Raw genomic sequence first — 18,233 nt, 5'->3', positions numbered from 1 at the left:
ACATTATAAATGGAGGGAATAATGCAGTGGAGGCTGGTGGCTGCAATTTCAGTAGGGCTCTAAATCCATTCTGGATTGAAGTCAGAACCAGCCAGAATGCCAAAGTAACTGCCCAAAGTGCTGAAACTATTCTGGGGCTAGGGTTCAGCACCTTGGACAGCTCCTTCAGAGTTATGGTTGGTTCTGACCGAAACTCAGGATAGGTTCTGAGCCCTACTGAAATCGGAGCCACCAGCCTCCACTGGAATGATGGCACAAGCCTGAGTTCCCAGGTGGCTTGCTGGACTGGTGTAGGCAATGGTTTCAGACCCAGACTGTCCTGGTTTAAGACCTTAACTCCCCAGCATGCCTTCACATACAGTCAGGGCCAGAAATATTGGAACAAGGATAACTGTTTTGGCAGTTGGCCTCTGTACACCACCACATTGAAGTTGAAAGGAAACACACCCAGATGGGAGCGAAGTCAGGACTTTCAGCTGTAATGCAAGGGGTTGGACAAAAGTGGGGCGCTAACCATTCAGGAAGTACAGCCAGTGGCATACACACCTCCCCATCGTTGGTGGCTCATAAGTAATGGAACAAACCAACATCATTTCAAACTTAAGGATCGCCTTCAATACCTGGATGAAAATCCTTTGCAGTCAATGACTGCCTGAAGTCTGGAACCCATGGACATGACCAAATGCTGAGTTTTGTCCCTCGAGATGCTTTGCCAGGCCTTTACTGCAGCTGCCTTCAGCTGCTGCTTGTTTGTGGGTCTTTCGGCCTTCAGTCTTGTCTTCAGCAAATGAAAAGCATGCTCTATTGGGTTGAGATCAGGTGACTGACTTGGCCATTGAGGAACATCCCACTTCTTTGCCTTCAGAAACTCTTGGGTAGTTTTTGCTGTATGTTTTGGGTCATTATCCATCTGCAGTATGAAGCGGCATCCTATCAGTTTGGCAGCATTTGGCTGAATCTGAGCAGAAAGTATAGCCTTATACACTTCAGAATTCATCCTGCTGCTTTTCTCAGCAGTCAGGTCATCAATAAACACCAGTGACCCGGTTCCATTGGCAGCCATACATGCCCATGCCATAACACTGCCTCCACCATGGTTGACAGATGATGTGGTATGCTTTGGATCATGAGCTGTTCCTTTCCTTCTCCATACTTTTCTCTTCCCATAATTCTGGTACAAGTTAATCTTAGTTTCATCAGTCCAAAGAATCTTATTCCAGAACTGGGCAGGCTTTTTTAGGTGTTTGCTGGCAAAGGCTAATCTGGCCTGTCTGTTCTTGAGCGTTACCCGTGGTTTGCACCTGGTTGTGAAGCCTCTGTATTTACATTCATAAAGCCGTCTCTTGACTGTAGATGTTGACAATGACATGCCTACCTCCTCAAGAGCGTTCTTGACCTGGCTAGATGTTGTGGAAGGGTTCCTCTTCACCATGAGCAGAATTCTGTGGTCATCCACTTTAGTTGTCTTCCGTGGTCTTCCAGGCCTTTTGCTGTTGCTGAGCTTACCAGTTAATTCCTTCTTTTTCAGCATGTTCCAAACTGTTGTGTTGGCCACTCCCACTGTTTTTGCTACCTCTCTGATGGGTTTATTTTGTTTCCTCAGCCTAATGATGACCTCCTTCACTCGCATGGACACCTCTTTGGACCTCATGTTGGGAGTTCCAGTGAACAGCTACCAAATGCAAATGTAACACTCAGAGCCACCTCCAGGCCTTTTCTCTGCTTGATTGGTCATGGGGTACCCAGGAAAGAGGCCACACCTGGCCATGCAGCTGCTTGTCAACCATTCATTCCATTACTTATGAGCCACCAACGATGGGGGTGTGTGCATGCCACTGGCTGTACTTCCTGAATGGTTATGCCCCACTTTTGTCCAACCCCTTGAATTACAGCTGAAAGTCCTGACTTTGCTCCCATCTGAGTGTGTTTCCTTTTGACTTCAATGTCGTGGTGTACAGAGGCCAACTGCCAAAACGGTTATCATTGTTCCAATATTTCTGGCCCTGACTGTATTTCCCCTAAAGCCTGTCATTCACAGTATTCTGTACAGCAATTTTTTTTTCGTGTGCTGACATCACACTGCAGGTCAGAGCAACCCCTGGAATGCTATGAGTGACATGCTTGGAGGTTAAGTATGAGAAGCCTGAAGCCCTGGTTTGGTGCCAAGCTGGAGTGTGTGCGCTTGTGCATTGTTATTATCATCTTTGCCCAAAGCAAGACAAAAGCTTCCAGTAAAGAGGCACAATTAAGTGGTAGGAACCAGAAGCAACTGCAAAAGGAGATTTCCATCCTTGCTTTGGCAAGGTTATTAATTTGTTTATACCCAGATCTCGCAGAGTGGCCACTGTTACTGTTACAGTTGTTGCCGTTGTCGTTTTCTTCACACACACCTCCAGCATACATCACCCTTTGCTTCTCTGGTGGCTTTTCTCATTGAGAACTTTCCAGGGAGATCTCTGTATTTCTCCCATGGAGAAAAAATAATAATCAAGCACCCATACTGAGTCAAGGGCAATTAGCATTCCTTTTGAACAATGGTATACTGTAGCTAGCAGCTATGTCTTTTCGTATTTGGTTCTCAAAAGTATGTAAGTGCAGGAAACCTGATCCGGATGGGGACCCTAGTGTGGGGAGTAGGAGGGGCTTTGTCCCTTTGCCTCCCACACATTCATAAGAACATAACAAGTGCCATGCTGGATCAGACCAAGGGTCCATCTAGTCCAGCATTCTGTTCATACAGTAGCTTGTTACAGATTTGGGTCTTTGCTGAGTGTTATCAGTCTGTAATTCCAGTACTTAGGAAGACTTTGGCTGCCAGTTAACTACCCATAGCTGATCAATACACTTCAAACAAAGTGTACACCAAAATGGTTTTAGGTGGATTCAGTTTTGGTTTTATACTAACAAGAATTAGTAAAGGAAATTTTTTTTGATCCATTTTTCATTTTTATTAGAAATATGCTTGTAACATCACATCAAAACATAACTTGCATAAAATAACATAAAAAATTTCTTGTTGTTAAACAGTTTTGTGCTAAAGATTCTTAGATCTTAATAGCTTAACAGGAAATAGAAGTTCTTAAACACTTCTCGTTCTTATATTTCTAGTCCTAATAGCTTAAAAAGGAGAAATACCATTCTAAGTACCAAGTTCCCTATTCAACATTGAACAGGCTATTAAGCTGACAGGCATACAGGCCCAGTGAGCTTCTAATAAGAAGCTCCTGTATTCTAAAATCAGAACATATCTATACCTTTTTTGTGTAAAAATTACCTCATAATTAATATTATCTACTGTCCCATAAATTAGGGATCACAGTCTTAATTATTTCATTGTTATTAAACATTCTTTAAAAACTAGAACATAGATAAAATACTTACACATACACCTTTTAGGATAGATAAGATCAATTTTGAATTTTACCTTTGAGAAAGTAAGTCCTTATTCAAAATTTATCAATTAAACTTAAATCTATGATTTTTTCTAGACATCTGTATATCAGGCTTTTTGATGTGTATACTTTAAACAACAGTTTTTGCTCATTGATAAGTGCAAACTTTAAGTACACCTTTTACCTGGAATAATATAGTCTCACGCTTGTTCATAACTCAAATAACTTTTTTCCCCAAGTGATAGGGCTTTAACTCAACATTTTCTCTTTGGATACCATTCAGGTCAACTTGACCATTATTTTTTATGCCAATTACTCAGAATTCATTGTGAACTTCCTTGTGTCTTCTCTATTGGTGCCAGTTACCTTATTATTTATTTAATTCTCTGGAATCCTAATTACCTTTTATGCAACATGCTTAATTGCCTGGGGCTTGAAGCTCCAAGACAAGACAGCTTTTGCTCGTGTGTGTGTGTGTGTGTGTGTGTGTGTGAGAGAGAGAGAGAGAGAGAGAGAGAGAGAGAGAGTGAGAGAGAGAGAGATTGAGAGATTGCCTGGACTTTTCTGAATATCAAGTGCTTAAGGCTAGGTGGATGTGTTTTGGTACTAAGTGGAAATGCCCAAAGGTTCTCAATGGGCAGTTAATGAGTGGCAGGTGCTATCTTGATTGAATTAGGAGACAGAGCTTTGGCTAAGCACAGGGGCAGGGATGTCAGAGAAAGCCACAACGGAATCAAATGAGTGCAGCTGTCTATGAATCTTACCTGCTTTTCCGATAGCTCCTTTAAAGTTCTTACTGGTTCTAACTGATTCACACCCCACTGGCGTCGGACCTACCAGCCTGCACTGCTGTGAGAGGAATCTGCCAGATTAATTTCCTGCTCCCTTCCAGCCCGTGGCTGCTTATGGAACTTGGATCCCCGCGCTGCTTGGCTGCTGCTGCTGGCCCTTCCACTCTTTGGTTGCTGCTTATGGAACGTGATCTGCCTGTTCCTGGACCACATTCCTTGCCTCTGACCCCAGTGGAATGGCAACCCGCTGCTGACGTGATAAGAGGTGTATGGAATTATGCATGGTGTGGAGAAAGTGGGTAGGACGTCTCCCTCTCTCATAGTATTAGAGCTGTTCAATGAAGCTGAACGGTGAGTTTCAGGTAGGGATGGCGGAGAATTCCGCCACGGATTTGCAATGCAATGCCAGTGCATTCGGCCCCCCGAAATCTGTGGTGGAATGGCCTGCTGCCCCCCCCGCCCATCCCCCCCGGGATGAGACTTACCTGGGGCGGATGTTCTGGACAGCGGCGGCTCCACCGGCTGGTCTTCAGACTGGCTGCCACAGCCGCCATTTGCAGTCTGGTCTTCTTCTTTTTTTACCCAGACGTGGGGGGGGGGGGATGGCGTACACAAATGGCGGCGGCTACGGCAGCCGCCATTTGCATTCCTTACTTTTTGCTGTTTTAGTCTACGTAAATCTCCAGCATATTTTAGCTTAAAACTCTTACTTTTAGCAAGTAAAGTGAGTAAGGCTTAGGAGAGGCATTTCAACCTTTTCGACATAGCTTCTAAGTTACTGATCCAAAGGAGGACCTCTCCTGTTATTCCATGACTGCTACGTTTGCTCAGGCGTCTTTGGTGAGGGACTTTGTCAAAAGCCTTTTGGAAGGCCAAGTAAACAATGTCTACCTAGTGGCAGTGGAGGCTGGTGGCTCCAATTTCGGTGGGGCTGTGCTTCCATTCTGGTTTTCATTCAGAACCATCCAGAACTCTAAAGGAGCTATCCAATGTGCTGAACCCTATCCCCAAAATGGGTTCAGCACCTTGGATAGCTCCTTTAGAGTTCTGGATGGTTCTGGCTAAAACCCAGAATGGAATGATAGCCCCACGGAAATCAGAACTACTAGCCTCCACTGCTTAGTGGGCTTTTTCGGCTGTGGAGGCAGTGCTCCAAACAGTGCTGGGTGGCTGTATCTAGCTGGAGCTGGCATCAAGGGTAGGTATAATCAATCACTTGCGAAGAGCTCATACCCAGGCAGGGGCCCACTGACAAGAGCTCCCTGGACATGCTCCACCTCTTCCCCATTGCAATCTGCTTCTTCACCTGCCTCTTGCTCCAGCCCAGACAATGGTGGTGGTGAGAAGAAGCAGTAGATGCCACCACCTACTTGCTCACTGGCTCTCTGCAAACAACTAGGAGCAATGATGAAAAAGAGGATGAGGAGTAGTAACAGCTGGTGAACCTACCCATATACTGTGATCATCATCTGAGGCCCCCTTCCAAGGGCCTCCTCCAAGGGAGATTCAGACGATGGCAATAAGGGAAAGGGCCTTCTCAGTGCTGGCCCCCCAATTGTGGAATGATCTTCCCCTTGAGGTCTACCTGATGCCAACATTGTCATCTTTCCAGTGCCAGGTTAAGCCTTTCCTCTACTTCCAGGCATTTGACAGCATATGATGACAGTTTTTGTAAACGGGTCCTGGGATTTTATCGTTGATTGTGTAAAATTGTTTTATATGTTTATACAGTGTATGACCAGTTTTATATTATGTTCTAAATACAATACAGTAACGTAACGCTGACTTACAATGGTTTTAATCTTTGTAAACCGCCCACAGAGCTTTGGCTATTGGGTGGTATAAAACTGTAATGAATGAATGATAATGGTGGTGAGAAGGCAGACTTACTGAGGAAGGGGGCCCATTGGGGGTGTCTTGGACAGGGGCCCTTGGAAACCTGGAGCCAGCACTGTAACCCAGCCACCCTTTTAATTCTCGACAATGCCTCAGAATGACATTAGGCCAGGACAGTATGGGAAATTAAAAGTGTGGTTAGATACAGCCACCTGGTGCTGCTCCAAGCGCTTAGGACCTTTTTTTAAAGGAGTGGGACTCAAGGCAGGCATCAGCAGTGGGTCCTGGCAGTTGCTACAGGATGTCACCTGATGCTGGCCTGTTGTTTTACCGACTGGAAAAAAACATACCTAGTGGCTTGCCCCTTCTCCCTTTAAAAATATTTATTTTGTGCAACATTCATAAAGATTACAAAAATTTATAAACTGATTTCACGTGTAAGTTTTTCATAGCTCGTATAAAGAAGTATATTTAAACACCTTGCATGGAGGGTTTTCACTGCCTTTTCCCTTAATAATGTGGCATTTCCTTTACTCTTTTAGATGAGGATGCCTTTCTGGGATGAATGCTGATTTGCGGGCAGTCTCTGAGTTTTTGCCCTGAATGGGAACCCATTTTCTAGAAATAAATCTTGTATTTTTAATTACACCTCTGGATAATCTGTCTTGTTGAGTCCATTTATCAGCCAATGCATTTTGTCGAATCCTTGAAAACCATCCGTTGAGTGTGTATCCTGCTATTGTTTTCCAGCTCTTTGCAATTTCCATCTAGGCAGCTCCTAGCAATAGGCTGATAAGGTCCTTGTGATGAATATTGTCTAACCTAGATAGAAAAAATGGATAGCAATGCCAATGGGGGATCCAGAGGTATAGCTCAGTGAAGCCCTTTCCAATTGGTTGACCACTCCAAACATTCTGCATGCTGGCTAGCTGGCTGGCTGCTCCTGCTTGTTACGGGCCAGGGCCAAGGTCAGTACTGACGCATGTTTGGGAAGGGAAAACTCATAAAGTGTTGCAATTGTAATTGTATACTCGCTGTGTTGTGGCACAGCCAGAGCAGTTAGGAAAAGACACTGTGTGCGACAAAGAGGCTATATTATCTACCAAAGTGAAGTGAAACAGCATTTCATAAAATATTTGGAACTACTTCTATTTATTATAGATGTAAAAGTGTGGAAATCCAAATGCAGGCAGCTACAGAGGGATAGTTCAATTGGCCTTTAAAGCGACAACAAGGGCTGCATTAAAACTGTGACCATTAGGCCTGGGGACAGCTTGAAGTGGTCTTCTGCTGAAGGGCATGATCATGAGTTGTGCAAGCTCAACTTTACTTGATAAAGAGACCAAAGAAAAGGGAATCAAATATGAAACCAAAACTTGACGCCTCTCAATCTCTTACCTTCCTTGAATGCTTCACTTGTAAAACATAATGACTATAATGGAGAGATGGTTCTATTTTTGAGGAGTGGGAATACTTTTTAATGTGCTGATGTAGGTGTTGCTTTATTTCACCTCCTTGCTGCATTCACATTTTGCCCTATGCCTGATTCCACAATATAGTCCCTCAGAAACAATTGAGAAAAGCCAATCTTTCCAAAAACTTTTAAGCATTGTTTGACTGCTGACTTGGACTGCACCAGCCACACTGATTTGGGATAGTATAGTCCCCTATGTAGCCTGGAGCTGAGGTGCACTAATTCTGTGCACCTACTCCTTGGAAAATGGTCTTAGAAGCACCCTGTGCAGGCAAAGGATGGGCTTTCTCAAGCCCAACTGCAGAGCAGTAGGCAAAGGGGGTGGGTGCATGGGTCTTGCAGCTAGGGAGGAAACTCTCCCCTCCCCATGTGCTACAACTCCACATCACCCTCCCCACCTGCAAGTTAGGCATTTAAGAAGCCTTCCATTGGCTTCAATCAGTGGAGGCTGGTGGCTCCAACCGAACTTCGAGCCACCAGCCTCCACAGGCTTCAATGGGCAGCTTTTTCCAAACCTAGATGCTGCAGGCGGTGGCTGGGATTGGGGTGGGGGGGTGGGCTGCAGTGCACAGGCTTAACCCTATTTCCAAGCCAAATTGCTGCAGGGGGCATCTGTGTGTGCGCGCGCGTGCATGTGGATGCATATGAATAAGTGTTCTCTGTTATATGTGAGAATATGTGAGAATGTGTGGAAGTAAATAAATGGAGATGTGTTACGTGTGAGAGTAGGTCTGTGAATGAGTATGTGAGCTGAATGTATCCATGTTTTGCTTTCATGACACCCACATTTTCCTTTGACCTGGACCCCTTTTTGTTGTGGCCCCACTGCTCTGGCACGTGGCTCCTGGAAGGGATATGGTCCTCGGCTGAAAAAGGTTCCCCATCTCTGAATTATGGGCACATTATGTCTATTTAGGGATGTCAGAGGAATCTGCAACAGCAGCAAATGAGTTCAGATTTCTAGGAATCTGACCTGTGGATTCTGCAGTGGTGGACCTGAGCCACACAGATTCTGCAGACTTGCGGAGCTGGTTATTTATTTTTACTTTCCAGCATTTAATGCAAATGTAGTAATAGAAAAATACATTAAATAAAAAATCTGGCTGAAAATGCTCATTTCCTTCATAGGCTAAGGCATGGAAATGCACATTTTGGGGGGATTAGTGCATTTAGGGTGTGTGCGCACATTTTCACAAGTGCGAATTTGTGCAAATTCAGGAAATTGGAAAAATATTCAATTCTGTCAATGAGCGGACAAAGGCATGAAATGCACCTGACAATCTGCAAAACACAGACAGAACAGATTATATAACATCTGTACATCCCTATATCTATTCTGTGATCTTATTATCTATAGTCATATTCTATAGTAACCCATTCTTCAACCAGCTTAGTACTGTTCCCTTCATCTGATCTGAATGCCATAGAGACTAGTTTAATATCTTATGAAGTAGAGATTCCAACCAAATGGAAATCTAGGAAACAGGCAGGCAGTCATTTTCCTTGCAGCCTGATTTTGTGCATGTTTACTAGAAAGTAAGATCCACTGTGTTTAAGACAGCTTGCTTAGGATTGCATCAAAAATTGCAATGCTCTACACACTTACTGAGAAGCCACGCTGAAATCAATGGGACTTACTTCTATACATACACAGGATCGAGCTCTTGGTCTGAACATTTATTGTAGAAATTTGTTTCTTGTTTAATAAAAGTACAAAGGCACTTGTATTTCTGGTTTGCATATAACCATGTTATATGCTTTTACTAGATACGGAACAGGAGGAAGCTTTGAGCCTTATAAATTCTGCTTCCATTCCCAGCACTGTAAATAAAAACCTTATGCACTTTGCTTAAGACAGGCCTGCTGTATTTAAATATTATTGTTAATTCAAAAGTTAATATACTCCTACATGTCCAAGGCAAGCTGGAACAACTGTTTAATAAGTCCCTTTAATATTAACAGAATTTTAATTTCTTTTGAATGAAACACATAGCAAACACACCCTTTTTGTAATCTGTAATCTTTTAGGAGAATAGCTCAAAGTCAAAAGAAACAACCTGATGCCATTTACGTTAATTAACAAAGCTATTCTTTCCTCACCTGAAAGCACCCTTAGGTGCTTTCATGTTTTCTGTAGCCTTTGCTTTGTTTTTAATCTCTCTACAGAGAGAGGTTTCCTCCACTTAGAATATATCTGGTTTTTTATTGACAGTTGTCTGTCTTTCCTTAGATTATGGAAGCTTGAAAAAGTTTTGCTGGAAAATACTGGTGGAGTTTTGCATGCTTTTAAACATCACTTTAAACATATTTAGGGCACAATCCTATGCATGTTTAGACATAAATAAGTCCTACAACTCCCAGCATGCCCCAGCCAGTTATGTATGGGGGTTGTAGGGCTATTTCTGTTTAAACATGCATAGGATTGCGCCCTTAAACATATTTTAAACACGTTCTCACCCTCTGTATCTGTATGTATGCATGTCTGCATATATGTATGAAAGAGATTCATATGTCACCCATCTTCGATTCTAGGGCAGTTTACAGCACATTACAACCATAACATACCATCAGTAACACATATCAAACAGGAAAATAAAACAGTAACTAAAGCAGCAGAATGTAGGATTCATAGAAATATAATACTTAAAAGTATTTCCGTATGCTGGTTGGGGCTAATGGGAACTGTAGTCCAACACTTCTGGAAGGCACTGGGTTGGGGAAGGCTGTGGAATAGAGTGCTAACATACGGAAGCACCGTCTCTGTGTCCAGTGCATTAGGGGTGTAATGTTTGAACCTATCTGTACAATATTCCTGGAAAATGACTAGGCTCACGCTTGGCACATCTCTGCAGGAAGTGAGATCCTGAACTACCCTTGCATTCAAGAATCAGTACTCAATAGGTGCTGCAAGTGTTCAAGGCAGCAATCCTATGCACCCTTTCCTTGGAGGAAATCCCATTGAAAACAATGTGACATTTTGGAGAAAACATGCACAGGATTGCACTTCATGATTGCTTGCACAGCCCAACTGCCAATGTCAGGTGATGCTGGATGATTCAGGCTACGCAGCTCTGTTTTAACTTGTTTTTTGGTTTTCGCTCACACAAGCGATGCAAAGAAATTTATTTTAATTTCCTGTGTCTGTGTAAACCAAACGCAAGAACCACATCAATCAGACAGAGGAGCACATGCAATTTAACATGTCTCCCTTCTGCTTTCTATCTTGCATTAAAATATTCAGAAGCAATGCATTGGAAGCCAAGTCTAAAATTCTATGCATACTTGCACATAGCAGCAAGGCCCCATGGGATTTACTTCTGAGTAAACATGCATTGGATTAGCCTGCATGGCTGCAGTTCTAAGCACACTTGCTAGGAAAAAGAACCCAGTAAACTTGGCGGACTTTCAAGATAGCTTGCTCTGAATCATGTGTCATTCTCACTTGGCACTTGTGAAATCGAGTTTCCCTTTTTTTAAAGAAGCAGCCTTCCCCAGCCAGGTCTCCTCTGTTTGTGTTGGTCCCAGCATCCCCTGTCTCACTACCATTGCAGCCCACATTATCTTTTAAGTTCATCTAAAGCAGGGGTGGGCGATTCTGAGGCCAGGTTCACACACACCAAACCGCCCGAGGGCCACTATGCCGTTGTGTGCCCCTGAATTTTGGCCTGTGGCAGTATCCAAACAATCAGTGGTTTCCTGTTGAAGTTCAGTGGCAAACCATGATGGTGACCTAAAAAGGCCACAGTTAGCTTTAAAACAAACCATGTCCCTGTCACAGTTTATCACCAAAATACAGCAGCAAATTACCTATCGTTTTGATGCCACCGCAACAGGACAAGAAAGGGAGTAAAAACACACACACCTCTCTCCATGTTCTTGACACCAAGCATGATTTTATGAACTTCTAACATATCCTCCCTATTAGTCAACTCTCTTCTAAAACTAAACCGTGACAAATGTTTTAGCTTTTCCTCACAGGGAGTTGCTCTGCAGCAGGATAATTTTGGCATTTTCTGTATCTTTCCCAACGCTACAGCATCCTCTTTGAGATACAGTGACCAGAACTGTACCCAGTGTTTCAAATGTGGCTATACTGTAGAATTCATAGAATCATAGAATAGTAGGGTTAGAAGGGGCCTACAAGGCCATCGAGTCCAACCCCCTGCTCAATCCAGGAATCCAAGTCAGAGCATCCCCGACACATGGCTGTCCAGCCTTGTCTTGAACGCCCCTCGTGGGGGAGAGCCGACCACCTCCCTAGGTCATGGGTTCCATTGTCGTATTGCTCTAACGGTCAGGATGTTTTTCCTGATGTTCAGCCGGAATCTGGCTTCCTGTAACTTGAGCCCATTATTCCGTGTCCTGCACTCTGGGATGATCAAGAAGAGATCCTGGCCTTCCTCTCTGTGACAACCTTTCAAGTACTTGAAGAGCGCTATCATATCTCCCCTCAGGCTTCTCTTCTCAAGGCTAAACATGCCCAGTTCTTGCAGTCTCTCTTCATAGGGCTTTGTTTCCAGTCCCCTGATCATCTTTGTTGCCCTCCTCTGAACCTTCTTCAGTTTGTCTGCATCCTTCTTAAAATGTGGTGACCAGAACTGGACACAGTACTGGAGATTAGGCCTAACCAGTGCTGAGTAGAGGGGAACTAGTACTTCCCAGGATTGGGAAGCTATGCTTCTATTAATGCAGCCCAAAAGAGCATTTGCCTTTTTTGCAGCCACATCACATTGTTGGCTCATATTCAGCTTGTGATCGACAACAACTCCAAGATCCTTCTCGCTTGTAGTGTTGTTGAGCCACATATCCCCCATCTTGTAACTGCATTTGGTTTCTTTTTCGTAGGTGCAGAACATGGCATTTATCCCTGTTAAAAGTCATTCTGTTGTTTTCTGCCCAGCGCTCCAGTCTATCCAGATCACTTGGAATTTTGTTTCTGTCTTCCAAAGTATTAGCTATCCCGCCCAATTTTGTGTCATCTGCAAATTTGATCAGCATTCCCTGCATCTCCTCCTCCAAGTCATTAATACAAATGTTGAAGAGCACTGGGCCCAGGACTGAGCCCTGCGGTACCCCACTCATTACCTCTCCCCAGTTTGAGAAGATCCCATTGATAAGCGCTCTTTGAGTCCGATTCTGTAGCCAACTGTGGATCCACCGGATCGTTGTTTCATCTAGCCCACTTTGAGCTCGTTTGCTCATCAGGATATCATGGGGCACTTTGTCAAAAGCTTTGCTGAAGTCAAGGTATATTATGTCTACAGCATTCCCACGGTCTACAAGGGAGGTTACTTGATCAAAAAATGAGATCAGATTCATCTGGCAGGATTTGTTCTTGACAAATCCATATTGGCTTTGAGTAATCACTGCATTGTTTTCAAGGTGCTTACAGATGGATTGCTTTATCATCTGCTCCAGAATTTTCCCAGGGACTGATGTCAGATTGACTGGTCTGTAGTTCTCAGTTTCCTCCTTTTTGAAGATAGGGACAACATTAGCCCTCCTCCAGTCTTCTGGCACTTCACCTGTGAATTATATAACAGCATTACAATACCTGGAGTTTTACTTTCTTTTTTATTCCTTCCCTAATGGAATATGTTTCCTAGCATAGAAGTTGCCTTTTTTCACAACTGCCACACACTGGGTCAACATTTTCATTGAGATATGCAAAACCCCACTATCTCTTTCCTGGATATTGATATCCACTACAGACACCATCAGTGTATATGTGAAGTTAGGGTTTTTTTTTGTCTCCATATGTATCACTTTACACTGAGAATGAATCCCTTTACACTTACAATAAATAACATCTGCAATTTTGCTGACCATTCACCCAGTTTGGAAAGATTATTTTGGAGCTCTTCATTGTCCACCCAAGTTTTCATCACACTGAATAATATGGTATCATCTGCAAACTTGGCCACTTCGGTGTTCATCCGTAACTCTAGATCATTTATGAAGAAGTTAAATAATACCTGTGCCTAAGTTACCTGTAATTTCTTGGATCTCCCCCCCCCCCTTTAAAAAATGCCTTTATGTTGGTTACTTCATTTATTTACAGCATTTTTACTCTGCTCTTCAGCCAAAAATGGCTCCCGGAATGGCTTACATAGATTAATAAAACAATCCCTGCCCTCAGGCTTACCATCTAAAAGACATGACACAAAAGAAAAAGGGACTGGGAGGGAGGAGGAAAAAAAAGCAAAACTCAGGCACCAGTTTTTAGCTTCCAAGTTCTTATAGGTGTTCCTTGTAGCAGAGAAGGGCAAAACAAGATTTGTGCAGCTGTTCCTTCTCTGGCTCATGTATCTGGGACTAGGTTGGTCTCGCCCTTGCCGTGCTATGTACCTGGACATGGTGATTTGTTAATCTTTAATTTGTCAGTTAAACCCAAGAACTTAATCTCTTGTCTGTCCATCTCTATTTGATATATCAAAATTCAATTAAATTTTCTTTCATCGTCTAAATACCAGTAGCACATCAGCAGATAGCATCAATCAAATTGTATTTGTTACATTTTTGAGAGAAAGTGTACCAATGCATTTACGGCAGAGAGGGATGCCTCTGCGGATTCATGCCAAGCATGAGAGATTATTTATTTGTTCATTACATTTTTATATCACCCAATAGCTGAAGCTCTCTGGGCAGGCGGTTCACAACAGATGTTCTTGAGTTTCTAGAACTGCAGATAATTATTGGCCAATAAGTAGGCAGTAGATTTAAAAGAACAAAACTGTTTTCTATCCCAATGTATCCATGCAGGTTGACATCTTTTACCATATGCCACAATCAGGTCTGTCTTAAGTCCCTTTCATTTCAATAGGCCTACTCTAAGTATGACCAAGTCTGGCTCCAACCCAGTGTATTTTTATTCTTTTGTTTATGTTGTAACAATAAACAAAAGAGAGAGCCTGGAGAGCCAGGGCCTGCAGGAGAAGCCACCACCACCACCACCGGGGAAGAGGCGTGCCTGCTGCTGCTGGGCCTGCTGCTGCCGCCGCCGCCACCACCACCACCACCAGGCCTTCCCTGTGGACTTCTGCCTGGCAGACTGCCAGTCCCTGCAGGACCAGGCCCCAGGTACCGAGCCAGCTGTGCTGCTCCACCTGCCCCTCCCTGGAGGGGCTACATAAGCTGGCTGGCTGAGGTGGCCTGGGAGAGCCAGGGCCTGCAGGAGAGGCTACCATCACCACTGGGAAGAGGCCCGCCGCCGCGTGGACTCTGTGGACTCTGGCCTGGCATTATTTTTAAGGGGATTTTAATTGTTTTTTTGGTGTGTGTGTTTTTCTGGGGGATTTTGTTGTGTTTTTAGGGGTGGGTAGCCTGCCTGATAGGCGGGAGCGAGGGGGCATGTGTCCACCTGATGGAGGCAGTGGGGGGAATGTTGGGGGCCAGAAGATACCGAGGCTGGGTGGCAGGTGCTGGCGGAGTGCTAGGGGCAGGCCATGCCAGATAAGGGGAACGAGGGAGAGATGTGGAGTATCTGTCCCCTGCTCTGGGCCTGTCCAGAGCCAAAGGATGGCTGGGGGAGATGTGACCCCATCTTCTGGCCTTCATTTGCTGCTCTGCAATGCCAGGTCTGTTACCCAGAAAACCTCCCTCATCCATGACATGATCCTGGATGAGGGTGCAGACCTGACATGTATTATGGAGACCTGGCTGGCCGAGGCCGCTGCTCCAACCCTTGTAGCCATGTGTCCAGCCGGATTTTCGTGTGCACAGCAGCCGAACGCTGGGGATCGGGGAGGGGGAGTGGCTGTTACCTACCGAGACTCCTTGGTCTTCACCAGACCCCCTCTCCGGGAGACCAAGGTTGCTGAGTGCATGTACTGGAGGTTGGGCCCGAAGGGCAGTCTGGGGATTCTGCTCGTGTACTGTCCACCCCGCTGCACGACTGACTCCCTGGCCGAGGTGCTTGAGGTGGTCTCTGATGTGCGTGTACAGTCCCCTAACTTATTGGTGTTGGGGGACTTCAACGTACATTCAGAGGCCATCCTCACAGGAGCACCTCGGGACTTCATGGAGACCATGGCCTCCTGAGAGCTGCGCCATATTCCAACTGGGCCCACCCATGTAGCCAGTCATGCACTAGACCTTGTGTTTGTTTCTGGAGAAGTGGGGAGTGATCTGGAAGTTGGGGGAATATCCACCACCCCCTTGTCATGGTCAGATCACTATCTGGTGACGTTGGACTTCTCGGTTCCACAACCCCTCCGCAGGGGTGGAGGACCCATTAAAATGGTCCGCCCCAGGCGTCTTATGGATCCAAATGGATTCCTGAATGCGCTTGGGGATTCTCTGGGGCATGCCAACGGCCACTCGGTTGAGACCCTGGTGGGTGGCTGGAATGCCGCAATCACTGGGGCATTAGATCGGGTGGCTCCGAAACACCCTCTCCCCCTGAACAGGGCTTGGACTGCACCATGGTTCAATCCACGGTTACAAGCTCTGAAACAGGAGGTGAGACGGCTAGAGTGCCGGTGGCGGAAGTCTCACTCCAAAGACGATCAGACACGGGCTAGAGCTGTATCTTCAGCCTATCACGTGGCGGTGAAGGCAGCAAAAAAGGAATATTATGCTGCCTCCATCGCGTCTGCAGAGTGCTGTCCCAGGAGGCTGTTCCAAGTGGTCCGGAGCCTGGTCGGTCCTGTGACTCCGGAACCACTGGAGCATTCTAAGGCCTCCTGTGAGGCCTTGGCAAGGCACTTTGCAGATAAAATTGATCAGATTAGGTGTGCTACTCTGCACACTGTGGATACAGTTAGCGAGCAAGAGGAGGCCTGTGGCAAACCGGTTTTGTGGGATCAGTTCCAGCTTCCTCCTCCTGATGAAGTGGACAAGGTGCTTTCATCTGTAAGGTCGACCACCTGCTTACTTGATCCTTGCCCATCTTGGCTCATTATGGGCTGCAGAGAGAGACTGGGTGAGGGGATCAAGGCAGTGATGAACGCCTCCCTTGAGGAGGGAGTGATGCCATCAGCCCTCAAGGAGGCAGTGATAAGACTGCTCTTAAAGAAGCCCTCCTTGGATCCTCAAGTTCTGAACAACTTTCGCCCAGTCTCAAATCTGCCATTTTTGGGCAAGGTGATTGAGCGGGTGGTGGCGGTGCGGTTGAAGGCACACTTGGAAGAAACTGATTATCTAGACCCGTTTCAGTCGGGCTTCAGGCCTGGGCATGGGACAGAAACAGCCTTGGTAGATGATATGAGGAGGGCTCTGGATAGGGGTGAATGCTCCTTCCTTGTTCTCCTCGACCTCTCAGCGGCTTTCGATACCGTTGACCACGGTATCCTCCTGGACCGCCTGGAGGGGTTGGGCATTGGGGACACCGTATTGTGGTGGTTCCGGTCCTTCCTCTCCGGCAGGTATCCGAGGGTAGCACTGGGAGAGGAGGTTTCGGACCCGTGGCCACTTACTTGTGGGGTGCCACAGGGTTCCATCCTCTCCCCGATGCTATTTTAACATCTATGTGAAGCCGCTGGGGGCTATCATCAGGAGGTTTGGGGTGCAGTGTCATCAATGCGCGGATGACACGCAGCTCTACCTCTCATTCAAATCTTCACCAAGGTTGGCCGTAGAATCCCTGTCCAAATGTCTGGAGATGGAGAGTGGCTGGATGGGGAGGAATAAGCTGAAGCTGAACCCTGACAAGACTGAGGTACTTTTGGTGGGAGACAAGAGGAGGCTGGGGGATGTTGACCTGGTGTTGAATGGGGTACAGCTACCCTTGAAAGACCAGGTCCGCAGCCTGGGGGTCATTTTGGACTCCCAGCTGTCCATGGAGGCTCAGGTGTCAGCTGTGAGCTGGACAGCGCTGTATCAACTCCATCTGATACGGTGGCTGCGCCCCTTCCTTCCCGACCATCTGCTCCCATCGGTAGTACATGCCCTGGTCTCCTCTCGTTTAGACTACTGTAATGCGCTCTACGTGGGGTTACCCTTGAAGATGGTTCGGAAGCTGCAGCTGGTACAGAATGCGGCGGCTCGCCTGATTAAAGGCAGCCGCCGGCAAGATCACATCACTCCAGTGCTGAAGGAGTTGCACTGGTTACCAGTTGTTTTCAAGGTGTTGGTTTTGACCTTTAAAACCCTATATGGTTCCGGCCCAGCCTATCTTAAGGAGCGCCTCCAGCAACACCAGACAGGCCGCTTAACAAGATCAGCCCCGGATGGCCTTCTCTCTGTCCCATCAGCCAGGACAGCTAGACTGGTGGGGACAAGGGAGAGGGCCTTTTCTGTGGTGGCCCCCACTCTGTGGAACTCCCTCCCTAGGGAACTCTGTCATGCCCCCTCTTTAATGAGCTTCCGTCATGCATTAAAAACGTTGTTCTGGCAGGCATTTGGGGTGGGTTAGGGTATTTTAGGAAATGTTTTTATTGTAGAATTTTATTGTTTTGAACTGTTTTATTGTATGTTGTACATAGCCCAGAGTGGCTGGGTGACCAGCCAGATGGGCAATTAATAAATTTAATAATAAATAAATAAATAAAGTAACATTCCTTTTAATGGTGTTTAAAAACATACAGGCAAGGAGCCTGGAGCATTAGCCACATTTGTGAAGTTGAGTGTTAATTCAATCAATAATCTGGATAGGAGACCACACCAGCCCCATTTAAGACTGTGATGGAAGTATATTTTTATCCTGCCTTTCCCCCCAAGACAGCAAACATGCCCACCTCTCCATTTATTCTCACAACAACCCTGCGAGGTAGGTTAGGCTGAGAGTCAGTGATTGGCTCA

The sequence above is a fragment of the Heloderma suspectum genome, chromosome 3, assembly GCF_057233095.1.
Source record: "Heloderma suspectum isolate Gila_16-S chromosome 3, 16-S_ref, whole genome shotgun sequence".
In the NCBI taxonomy this organism is placed as follows: Eukaryota; Metazoa; Chordata; class Lepidosauria; order Squamata; family Helodermatidae; genus Heloderma; species Heloderma suspectum.
Note: the sequence above shows the minus strand (reverse complement) of the source record.